This window comes from Rattus rattus, chromosome 5 (assembly GCF_011064425.1).
Source record: "Rattus rattus isolate New Zealand chromosome 5, Rrattus_CSIRO_v1, whole genome shotgun sequence".
Lineage (NCBI taxonomy): Eukaryota > Metazoa > Chordata > Mammalia > Rodentia > Muridae > Rattus > Rattus rattus.
In genome coordinates this window covers 104,620,735-104,632,349 of record NC_046158.1, presented here as the reverse complement: position 1 = coordinate 104,632,349, position 11,615 = coordinate 104,620,735, and the positions used below count along the sequence as shown (strand labels likewise).

Sequence of the window (11,615 nt, the reverse complement as noted above, 5' to 3'; positions counted from 1 at the left end):
AATACAACATGTCCTGGAGAACTCATATGCAGAAGTAAACAACCTCAAAGACTGCAGATTCTGAGCCTCTTCAGCTTCATGGTGGTTCACTTCCTTAGGAACTGCCTCTAGCTCTGTTACCTTCTTTTCTCAATGTCATGGACACTGACAGGGCTGAGATCGCAAACTCTCTGAAGCTAAGGTAGGGCAGTCAGTCTTTCTGATTCTGTTGCCCTCGTTAAAAGGGCTTTTGTTCTCACCTGATTCCTTCTGGACTTCCTGCATCTTTTCCTCCTTCTCTTCAGCTAACCCAATGGGAGTTACTTTGTCACTTGGTGACATCACCCTTCAATCGAAAATTATCCTGCACTGGAATATTTTTAAACTAATTTATGAGTAAAGGCAGAGGCACAGAAATTGTGTGAATGACCAACTAATGACTGGTCCATCTTAATACCTATGCCAAGAGAGGGAGCCCACCTATGATATTGCTTGAATGGCCAGGAACCAGAGTCTGGGTAGCTTGGAGAGTAAAATCAAAGATTCCAGGAGAAAGAAAGAGAGAAAGCAAAACTGAAAGGAAGGAAGGAAAAAATGCAAAAAATGATTCCTAATGATATTACCTACACTTGTAGACAGGAGTCTAGCACAATCAAAGTCATCATCACAGAGGCTCCATCTAGAAACTGATGGAAATTGATACAGAGACCCACAGCTAGGTGAGTCCTGTGGAAGAGAGGTAGGAAGGATTGTAGCAGCCAGAGGGTTCAAAGGCACCACAAGAAAACGCAAAGAATCAACTAACCAGGGCTCACAGGGGCTCACAGAGGCTGGTTGAACAACCAGTGAGCCGGCATGAGTCTCACCTAGGCTGTTTGCATATTTGTTATGTTCATGTAGCGTGGTTGCCTTTGAGGACTCCTAAAAGAGTGAGTCAGGGCTACCTCTGACATTTCTGCCTGCTTTTAGAGCTATTTTACTCCTACTGGGTTGCATCCATTCACCCTTAATATGAGGTTGTCTCATCTTACTACAACTTGATATGCTGTGTTTATTGATATCCATAGGAGGACTGCTCTTTTTTGAAGAGAAATGGAGGAAGAACGGATGGGATTTGGGGACAGAGTAGAAGTAGGAGAGAGGGACTGGGGGAAGGGAAGGAGGGGAAACTACAGTTGGGTTATGGAATTTAAGGCAACAAAGTGTGTTTAAAATTAGTACTTCTCCCTGGGAAGGTCTCTGTGTAGCCTCTGATTCAGCCAGGCAGGGGAGTATGCTTTATGTAGACTGGTCTTTATTTTTACCCTGATCTGAAGCTACCTTAGTTGTATATCTGGAAAGCTACTATGCTATTAGGAACATATGTTCCGTGAGTGTTAAATTAGAGAAATAGTAAATGGACCAAGGCAGATTTTGACATCACGGTCCTTTTTTGGAGCATATGCTGTGCTTGATACCAAGACAATTCCAGCTTTCAACTTAGCTTCATCCTCTATGCTTAATTTAGAATGTGACATTTCCTACCAAGCAACCACAAAACCACGTTATATGGAAGTTTCCTTCCTGCATGGTATCCCATAACTTCTTAGAGCAACAGAGCCTGGGTAGCCCCCACCAGGCAGGCTGGATGACCTCATGCAGTGGGAGAAGCTTCACTGCATCTCAGACCCTTTTAGTTTCTATTCAGCTGCCGCCACAAGATGTCAGTGTGACGACTTGAATAAAACCAGAGGCTAGAAAGCTTTGGTTTCTTAACAAACAAGTGGAAGCCACATTAAGCAAATGCTTTACCTGAACTGAGAACTGCATCCCACAAACATTCATACACTTATGCTGTGGTTGAGGAGATGGGTGACCTCCAGGTAGAGTGATTCAGGATGGACAAAATATAACGACACCTCTAGCCTCATCTCCTTTCTAAAGTGCTCCATCCAGTGTAATGGTTCTGAGCAGTAACGAGAAACTTTCAGGTGTCATTGACTGGCATTGGAGGACAACGACAGACACTTTGATTTTACTTTCTCCCAGTGTGAAATGCAGAGAGCAAAATTTCACCCAGAAATTTCCTTTCACAGGGCAATAAATCCCATGTATTTACAGCTGGGTCACTTAACAATTCCTGCAAAGCTCATTGTTTCACTCAGTGGGTGAATGTATGATTAGCTTTGCATTATGGAAAATTTATGACTTAGCTACTCGAATCTGTGTGGTGGAATATAGAAGGGTTCATTATAAAGAAAACTTTCATGTATTTGAAACTTGCAGATATGCGCTTGCTTTTACTAAGTGTAAAGACATGATTTCCTCCTTATGACCCAGAATTGGGTGTTTGTACATGCGTACACACATGCACACATATAGTAACTACTGAACAGAAGAATGTAATGATTATAGGAATACTTTTTTCAAAACACAGTTATGGCTTTCAAATAATGCACTACTATTGTATTGGTTTTTTTCTCTGCTCATAGGTAGTACTACAATGGCACTTGCAACAGAAAGGAATTATTTTGTCTATGTCTTAGAGCCACGGTTAATTGTTTTCTTGTCCAATTTTCTGTTTTGGACATGCAAAGACAAACATATTAATAATTACTTAGCATTAACTAAAACTTTAAAGTTTGTGTTCCACTTGAATGAACAAGAGTCAATAATATATATATATTATCTGTCTATATATACATATATATATGTTATCTGTCAACTATGTTCCTTTGATTTATACCTTTAATATTTTACTGAATCCGATCCTTGAAGACAGTGAACATTTTCGTTTCCTTCAGTTTCCATCTTCATAACTCTTTGATGAACCTTGTCAGTCTCTCTTCACTTTTGTTAAGACTATCAAACATTTTACCTACAATATATGAATATTGTTGCTGTTACTAGTTTCAGTGTTTGGGATAGACTTTAATGCTAGCTCACTGCTCTTTATTTCTTTTTTTATTTTTAATTTTCTTGGATATTTTATGTATTTACATTTCAAATGTTATCCCCTTCCCCCTCTCCCATAATGCCTCCCCACACCCCTGCTTCTATGAAGATGCTCCCACTCCCACCCACCCACTCCCACCCACCCACTCCCAACTCAATGCCCCAGCATTCCCCTACATTGGGCAAATGAACCTTCACAGGACCAAGGCCTTTTCCTCCTATTGGTACCTAACAATGACATCCTCTGCTATGTATGTGGCTGGAGTCCCTTTGTGCGTACTCATTGGGTGGTGGTTTAGTCCCTGGGAGTTCTCATGCCCTCTGGTTGCTTGGTATTGTTGCTCTTCCTATGGGATTGCAAACCCCTTCGGCTCCTTCAGGCTTTTCTATAGCTCCTCCATTGTGGTGGAGTCTGCTTGTTCAGTTCAATGGTTAGCTGCAACCATCCTCATCTGTATCAGTAGAGCTCTGGCAGAGCCTCTCAGGAGTCACCCATATCTGGCTCCTGTCAAAAAGCACTTCTTGGCATCAGGAATCGTGACTGGATTTGGTGGCTGCATATGGGATGGATCACCAGGTGGGGCAGTCTCTGGATGACATTTCCTTCAGTCTCTGTTCCACTATTCATCCCTGTATTTCCTCCCATGAGGAAATACAGTTCCATCCATTTGTCTAAGAATTTCATGTAGTCATTGTTTTTAATAGTAGAATAGTACTTCATTGTGTAGATGTACCACATTTTCTGTATCCATTCCTTTGTTGAAGGACAGCTGGGTTCTTTGCTGCTTCTGCTACTATAAATAAGGCTGCTATGAACATAGTGGAGCATGCATCCTTGTTCTATGTTGGAGCATCTTTTGCGTATATGCCCAGGAGAGGTATAGCTGGGCCCTCAGGTAGTACTGTGTCTAATTTTTTGAGGAACTGCCAGACTGATTTCCAGAGTGGTTGTACCGGCTTGCAATCCCACCAACAATTAAGGAGTGTACCTATTTCTCCACATCCTCACCTATTTCTCCTCTACTCTCACCTGGTTTTTGATCTTAGCCATTCTGACTGGTATGAGGTAGAATCTCAGGGTTTTTTTTTTTATTTGCATTTCCCTGATGTTTTGAAGATATTCATAGACTTCTGACTGAAGCCCTGAGGGCCAAGAAAAAGAATGGAAACAGGTAAACTCCAGAGGTAGTATGTTGGGGCACCTCCAGAATGTGTTAGAGTCCTAGGAAATGAGAGACTCTCAGGACAAAAAGGAGGTGACCTTAGATGAAATGACCTACGGTAGGGAAAGGGAACTTGTGGAGCCCACCTGCAGAAGAAAGACAGGGCATCAAGTGAGGGATGGGGTTGCCATCCCACAGACGAAAACTCTGACCCAGAATTGTTCCTGTCTGAAAGAACAGGGACAAAACTGGAGAACAACATGAGGGGAAAAAAGGTCCGGCAATAGGCCCAAATGGGATCCAGCTCAAGGGGAGGCCCCAGGCCTGGCACTATTACTGAGGCTATGGAGTGCTCACAAAAAGGGGCCTATCATAGTCCTCTGAAAGACCCAACAAGCAGCTGAAAGAGTCAGATGCAGATATTTGCACCCAACCAATGAACAGAAGCTGCTGACCCCTGTGGTTGAATTAGGAAAAGCTGGAAAAAACTGAAGAGGAGGGCAACCCTATAAGGAGATCAGCAATCTCAACTAACATGGACCCCTGAGATCGCTCAGACCCTGATCCAGCAAACAGGAAGCACACGCCAGCTGATATAAAATCCCCAACACATATACAGCAGACGACTGCCAGGTCTGGATTCAGTCACAGAAGATACATCTAACCCTCAAGAGACTGGAGGCCCTAAGGAGCAGGGAGGTCTGGGGTGTGGTGGGGTTGGGGGTGGGGGATGGGAACATCCTTTTGGAGATGAAGCAGGGAGGAGGTATGAGATGTGGAACAGTCAGAGGGTGGACCGTGATGGGGAGAAAATCTAGATTGTAAAAAATGATTAAATAATATTAAATAAGACTCTGCCATATGACATTTTCATGACAGTTTCACTGTGTCTAGGTCATTCTCTTATTTCTTATTGTCTCAGAAGCTTTTGTTCTAAACTGAAAATGTTGAGTAACATTTTATGGAAATATTAAATGCCAACTAGCTCACCTTTTGTTACTCTTTGCTCCTTTACTCTGTGTCTCCCTCACTCTGAATCCTCTGGGGTAAGTAGAGGAAATGCACTGGGTGAGCGCTTAGTCATCTTATGATGACACCTTGCAAAGTCTGAAGCGATATTTTTTTTTTAATAAAGCAAACTTCTTCCTTGGTATCAGCTTCACCTGTTATTCTCTCGTAAACAGCATCTTGTTCTGCTCCTGATGGTGGCCTGGACATAAACTGCTGCATCCTTGTTTGGGATGCTTTGCTCTTTATGAATTTTTGAGGTCAGTTCCCCAAGGCTTCTTTTGTTTAGGAAAGTTATTCGCTGGTTTACCTTATCTTCACAGAGACATTAGCCACTGTTTACCTGCTTTCTTTCCGAGCAACTCTTCAGTGCCTCTCTCATTCCTCTTCAAATTATTTCTGTTGGAAATGCTATGCACGCTCCCTACCTCTTAGCAAAACTTAGACTGATGTCTCCAAAGTTGGGCACGGGGGTGATCATACAACCAGGATTTTGAAGCTCTACCTCTTCTATGTCCCTATCCTAAGCCAGATGTTTGTGTTTTCTTTCCTGATTCATGTGCTGAGCTTTACAGCTCAAATGTAAAGGAATCGGGAGCCAGAGCCTTTGGGAAGTGATTAGGTCATGAGTACAGAGTCATTATAAATGGGAATTAATATGCAGCCCATGGGGCCCCTCCCTTCTTATTGTTCTAAAACAACACAGTTAGAAGACAATTATCTAGGACCCAAGAAATGGGGTCACAAAGCATCAAATCTACTCTTCACCTTAGCCTCTCACTCCTAGTTTCCAGAACCACGAAAAATGAATGACAGTTTGTAAGGCTCCCTGCATGTTGGTTGGAAGGTTGGTTATGGCAGCCCAAGCAGAATTAAACACCTGACATTCCTGGAGAAGACCAGCCAGGGGAGGGTGAGTTTGAGGTGAGTGGAGGAAGGGAGGGCACCTATGCATATTGACTGTAATCACCCATAAATTTAAACTATAGTTTGAGTGGCTTGAGACCCAAGTTTCACTGATTCTCAGACTTTCCTCTAAGAGTTACCAGATTTTATGTAAGAAATGTTTCTTCCTTTATAATACTCCTCTAATGAATTTGACATATATATTTATTTAGGGGGGTTTTGTTGAGAAAAAGTCTTACAATGTATCCCTGGCTTTCCTAGCATTCACTGTGTAGACCTGGCTAGTCTAATACTCACAGAGATCTCCCTGACTCGGCTTCTCAAGTGATGGAATCAAAGGCCTGTGCCACCACACCAATCCGAAGTTAACAGATCTTTCAATGGCTGCATGTAACTAATTTTAACCCTTTGTGAGTTTTTGCCCTGCAGAACATGTCTAGAGAATTCCTCATTTTGTCATTCTGAAGGAACAGCTCTTAGGACAGGCATAGGTCGAGCACTGTTTACATGCCCCCGGACACTACCAGTGTAAGGGAATGTCAGAGGGGCAAGAAGGGGGATGGTTGGGGAGGAAACACCCTTAGAGAAGAAGGGGAGGAGGATGGGACAGGGGGCTTATGTCCAGGTAACCAGGAAAGGGAATAACATTTGAAATGTAAATAAAAAATATCTAATTAAAAAATGCTGTGCAGGTATAAATACTTAAAAGCAATCTCATCTCATTGTCACAAACACACTCCATCACTGACCTCATTTACAGAAGATATTTCTGAGACTCTAGTCAGAAAGCTTCTGCATAGTTACACACAGCTGGACGGTATCAATTCCTGGGTTAAATCATGAAGTCTGAAACACCTGACTATAGCTGCAATAGGTGGCCATTGGGTTCTCCAGCCTTGGACTGGGTTTGTTGTCTGATTTAGGTAAGATGCCTGGGGCCAACAGCACAAATGCCTTTTGTTTTCACTTACCCACAGAAGTAGTGATATCCTCTTCAGATTGTGAGAGAAGCTGGCCCAGGAGCAATGGGAAATGTGTTCTGACAAGTTTTGACCTAGTTGATGATGGTCTTACCAGTCATATTTTGCTATTATAGTCATTTCTATTCTTATTATAATCTAGTTTTCAATTTGTAATTTGGAGAAAGGAATTCCTTAGTTAAAAGTAAAAGGTATGAAACAATATATCCATTAAAGTAATATCCTAGCTGTCTGGTGAAGTTGTGTTTAATACTTTGAAGGGAAAATGGGAGGAGGGTATTCATATTTTAATACCAGAAGGAGTACTTCTTTTGTTAAACTTAGACTTATTGGCTTTGTTAAAATGTTATAAATATAATTTCCTTTTCAAGTGAATTTTAAATTGAGTGATAAAGGTATAAGTCCTGACAATGCATCACACGGTGTTTTAAAATCTATGTGCTCTGTAAAATGGTCAAGCACACACAACTTATGCTACCATTTCAATATGGAGGTACTTTATTGCTGCTATTTAATTAAAATAGTAGCGTACTTTTTGTCAGTATAGCAATGGTCCTACCTTTCTTTTAGATGATCACCAGTGAAGAGCCTTTAAGATTTGCCCCCTAATCACCAGTCTATAACTCCCCTGGGGAATAATAAAGAAAGACAAGTATTTTGTATTCTATGTTGGAACAAATTACCATTCGCTTGCCTGTTTAGACTTGTTTTATTTTTATTCATGTGTATGTGTGTATATTTGCCTATAGATATGCACACATGAGTACAGCATGTGCACGGGTCAGAAGAAGGCATTGAGTTCATTGGTGCTGGTGTTGTGGGCCACCCCTTGTGAGTGCTAGGAATTGAGCTCAGGTCTTCTGCAAAAGCATTATGTACTTTTAACTGTTGAGTCACCTTCTCTATCCCCCAATTTTACAGTTTAAACAGCTGATTTGTTTTTTCTTAGCTTTGGAGGCTTGGAGTCTAAAATCTGAATTACTGGAGCAAATTCCAGGGCTGTGAGCCCTGTGTGATTAATAAAGGAATCTGTTCTTCACTTCTGACTATTTCTCATGGCCATGGCATCCTCCTGTGGCTGTGTCACATACTCTGTCTCCAGGAACACATTCCCTCTTCCTCTTCTATGTGTATACGCCCTCTCTTTTTTTCTCTTAGGACAGAGACTGAGTGATTTCACTCAAGTCTGACACACGTAATTCCTGAAAAGTGGTCCAAATCCAGATACTTAATCAAACCTGCAAACACCACTTTTCTTACTATTATCATTGATAAACTCTAGAAGTCAAGGAAATTTAACCCAAGAAGATTGATGACCTAATAGAATGGTTGGCGGAGAGGAACGGAATGCAAAAAAGCCAGACAGAAGGCTTACTGCAAACCACGTTGCCAGACCTTGAATGGCGAGGCTTCAGTGCTGCTGAGTAAATGCCGGTCACTTCTGCAAGCCTAGTCTCTGGAGCTCTGCATGACAACACCAATCAGTTCACCTGTTAGTCAGAGCCCCCCCCCCCCAAATGAACAGGTACAGTGATTCCACGCAACAGCAGACATCTAACCACAGCGTCCTGTTTGCAGTGGAATGAGAATGTGAACCACGTTCCCAAGTAAACCCTCAGAGCCAGCAGAGGTGGTGGTGGAGAGTTGGGGGATAAGGGTATTGGAGTACAGAGGAAGGTGAGAGTAAACATCAGGTGTGGTTTTCCAGGAATAATTTGTATCTCTTGCCTCCATAGATGTAAAACTCTGGACTCTTGGTGTGATGGACCTCTCGAAGATGTGGTGGACTTCACACACATCCAGCAATGTGTCTCGGTGGTGCTAAGTGATCCGAATGAATACAACTGTAAACTACAAGAAAATCAAATTTCAGTGAATCAGAGACCATTTACCTTACCTATCTTAGCAGAAGGCATACCCTCCAGGTCCAGTTTACAACTGCTGGGCATGTGGTAGCAGCAGTTTAGGGCTCATGTGTTTGTCCCAAGGGAGAACAACTCTGAAGTGTCCTTTCCCCCCTTAGAAATCCCTTGGTCCCTTCCCCTCTCTGAGGCCACTTCCCTGAATGAATGACACACATCTTTCAGTTTGATGGTACTGACAGGGAGAGAACTTAAAACTACTGGTTTGTATTTGGGGACCAATGAACCAATTTCACATCCAAAATCCTAAAATACAGGAAATGATTTGTTTCCCTAAAAACAATTACCTATTGGCTTCCGTTTGTAAGTTTGCTTTTCCTCACCATGTTCTTGATGTGCCTGAATGGCTGGGAATTCACACATGAATATATGTGCCTGTGTTTCAGTATAGACTGCACTGACAAGACCATGAATTTGTTTCCTTCTTTTCAGAGAAGGTTATAACTGCTGGAGGCAGTTGGGAGTAGGCCATGATCATAGAGATGGGAAATATCCCCTTCACTGCTGATACATAACTAGGTACAATCATATAATCTCTGTATTAAAGCTGTGCCAAGCCTACAGTCACTGTAATTGATATTAAAGTGGGATAAAACAAATGGGACAAGGTATCTGTGGTCTGTTTACTGTGGGATTCCACATCCACCCTGCAACAGTAACAGAAGTCACCACGTTCAGTTTGGAAAGCCCACAGAGAGTATCACCCAGGCACTACACCTCACCAGTTAACTGTTGGGTAGTTCCTATAATGTGATATTTATTTGTGTATTAAATGTCTTGATTCCGTAAAGCTTTCTTTGGTGTTAGTGGTATTCATCTTCTGAAGCTGCTGGTTTAAATGTTAATGTTTTCACACAGACACACAAAGAGACAGACAGACAGAAAGACAGGCAGACACACAGAAAGAGAGATAGATAGGCAGGCAGACACGCAGAGAAAGAGAGACAGACAGGCAGATACGCACACACACACACACACACACACACACAGAGAGAGAGAGAGAGAGAGAGAGAGAGAGAGAGAGAGAGAGAGAGAGATTTTTAAAACTTTACTGTTTTTTCTTTTTGTGAATTTCACACCATTCACCTCAACCCCACTACTCATCTCTTGCTCTCTCGTACCCAATCTCCACCCTTGCACGAACACCTGCCTTGTGATTGGTCCAGGCCTGCTTTTCCGGGGAGTGTAAGCTGCTTATCCTTAAGATGTCCATAGGCCAGAACAGTGAGTTTGGTTACAGCCTCTCTTCTCTCTGTCACCTACAGAAGCACGTGTGGCACCGCAGCCACACCTACAAAGCTCCTAGGGGCTTTGACCTTTTATGGTCTTATTTTCCTCCAAGTCTGTAAAATCGCTGTCGCCTCAGTTGTTTACTAATGTGTATGCTTTTCATTTTCCTGAGCTAATAAATCACCATTTCATTGTTATTTGTGATGCTGTACAAAAATTTTGTTTCCTCGTCTCAACAATTAGTTTCCATTCGGTCGGCAATGGCATTTGATTTCTTTTAAAAGAATTATGGCTCTCCCATTATCAAACTTTCCGTGAGAGGTTATATCCAGATGCCACACATATGATTAATGGATAGAGAAAGAAAATGTAATTGGAGCCCCACTTTCCAGTGGTGGCTGTCGCACAGAAGTAGCAGCAGTGGTGGCGGCAGCATCCGTGTCCTTCACAGCATCTCCACTTCTGTTCTGCTACTGAATTGGGAGCCCTAAACTCCCTGCAAACTTTCTGATACATTCACTTCCTAATATGTTAGTGCATCATTTTATGTTGATAGCAATAAAAACGTAATGTCTGATTCAGAGCATTAAGAGCACATAAGATATTAAACGCACGATTTCCATAGGGACTGTGAAAGAAAGTGCTGTAGGCTCACAGTGTGGTAAAGACAGAGGAGCCTTGTGTGGTGGCTCATGCCCTCAACCCTAGCGCTTGGGAGGTGGGGATAAAAGAAACTGGGAAGTCAAAGGTATAAATAAAGATAGAGACGTTATGGATGTCGAGGCAGTAACTCACCTTACTGCAGCTGATGTATGAATCCTACATATATTTCGTACAAATCAGATGGTGAGAGGGGCCAGCTTGAGAGAAGTTGGGTTTTTATTGTAGTTGTTGTTTTTCTCAATGGAATATAAATGACTTCTAATTTTTTGCTTATTTTTCTTTTTTTTTTTTTTTTTTTTTTTTTTTTTTTTTTTTCAGGGTTGTGGACTTGCTAGGCAAGTGCTCTACCACTGAGCTAAATCCCCAACCCTCTTTTGCTTATTTTTGATATTGTAATTTAACTATCTATCTTCCCTTTCCTCCCTCCAAACCCTCTCACATGGCCCCCTTTGCTTACCTTTGAATTCATAGCCTCATTTTCATCTTTTGTTATCACACATATATGTAAACGTATGAATAGAAAGGTATATTCATAGATATAACCTGCTGAGTTCACATAGTGTGACTTGTATGTGTGTCTTCAGCGCTGTCCATTTGGCACTGGAGATCCAATTGCTGTGCTTTCCCCTCACGAAGACCCCTTCTCCTGCTCCCCCCTTTCCACCATTGCCTCTCGTTCTCTGTGGAAGGCTGGTTGAGGCACCGTGACCTTATCTGGTTTGGCATGTTCTGGAGGTATCGTCCTTGTTCAGTTCCTGTTCGTGAGGCGTTATGGGTGTAGCTTCCGGTGTTAGTAGGACACACAATCCCACAGCTAAGTCTCTGATCCA

General features: G+C 42.2%; 1 non-coding gene across 1 annotated transcript; it reads right to left on the bottom strand.

Annotated features, from left to right (window-relative positions):
* Nucleotides 1-10,074: 10,074 nt before the first annotated feature.
* On the bottom strand, nt 10,075-10,205 carry LOC116902600. The gene has a single exon (XR_004388189.1). It is a non-coding gene; the product is annotated as a small nucleolar RNA SNORA17 (small nucleolar RNA).
* Between the last annotated feature and the right edge of the window lie 1,410 nt (nt 10,206-11,615).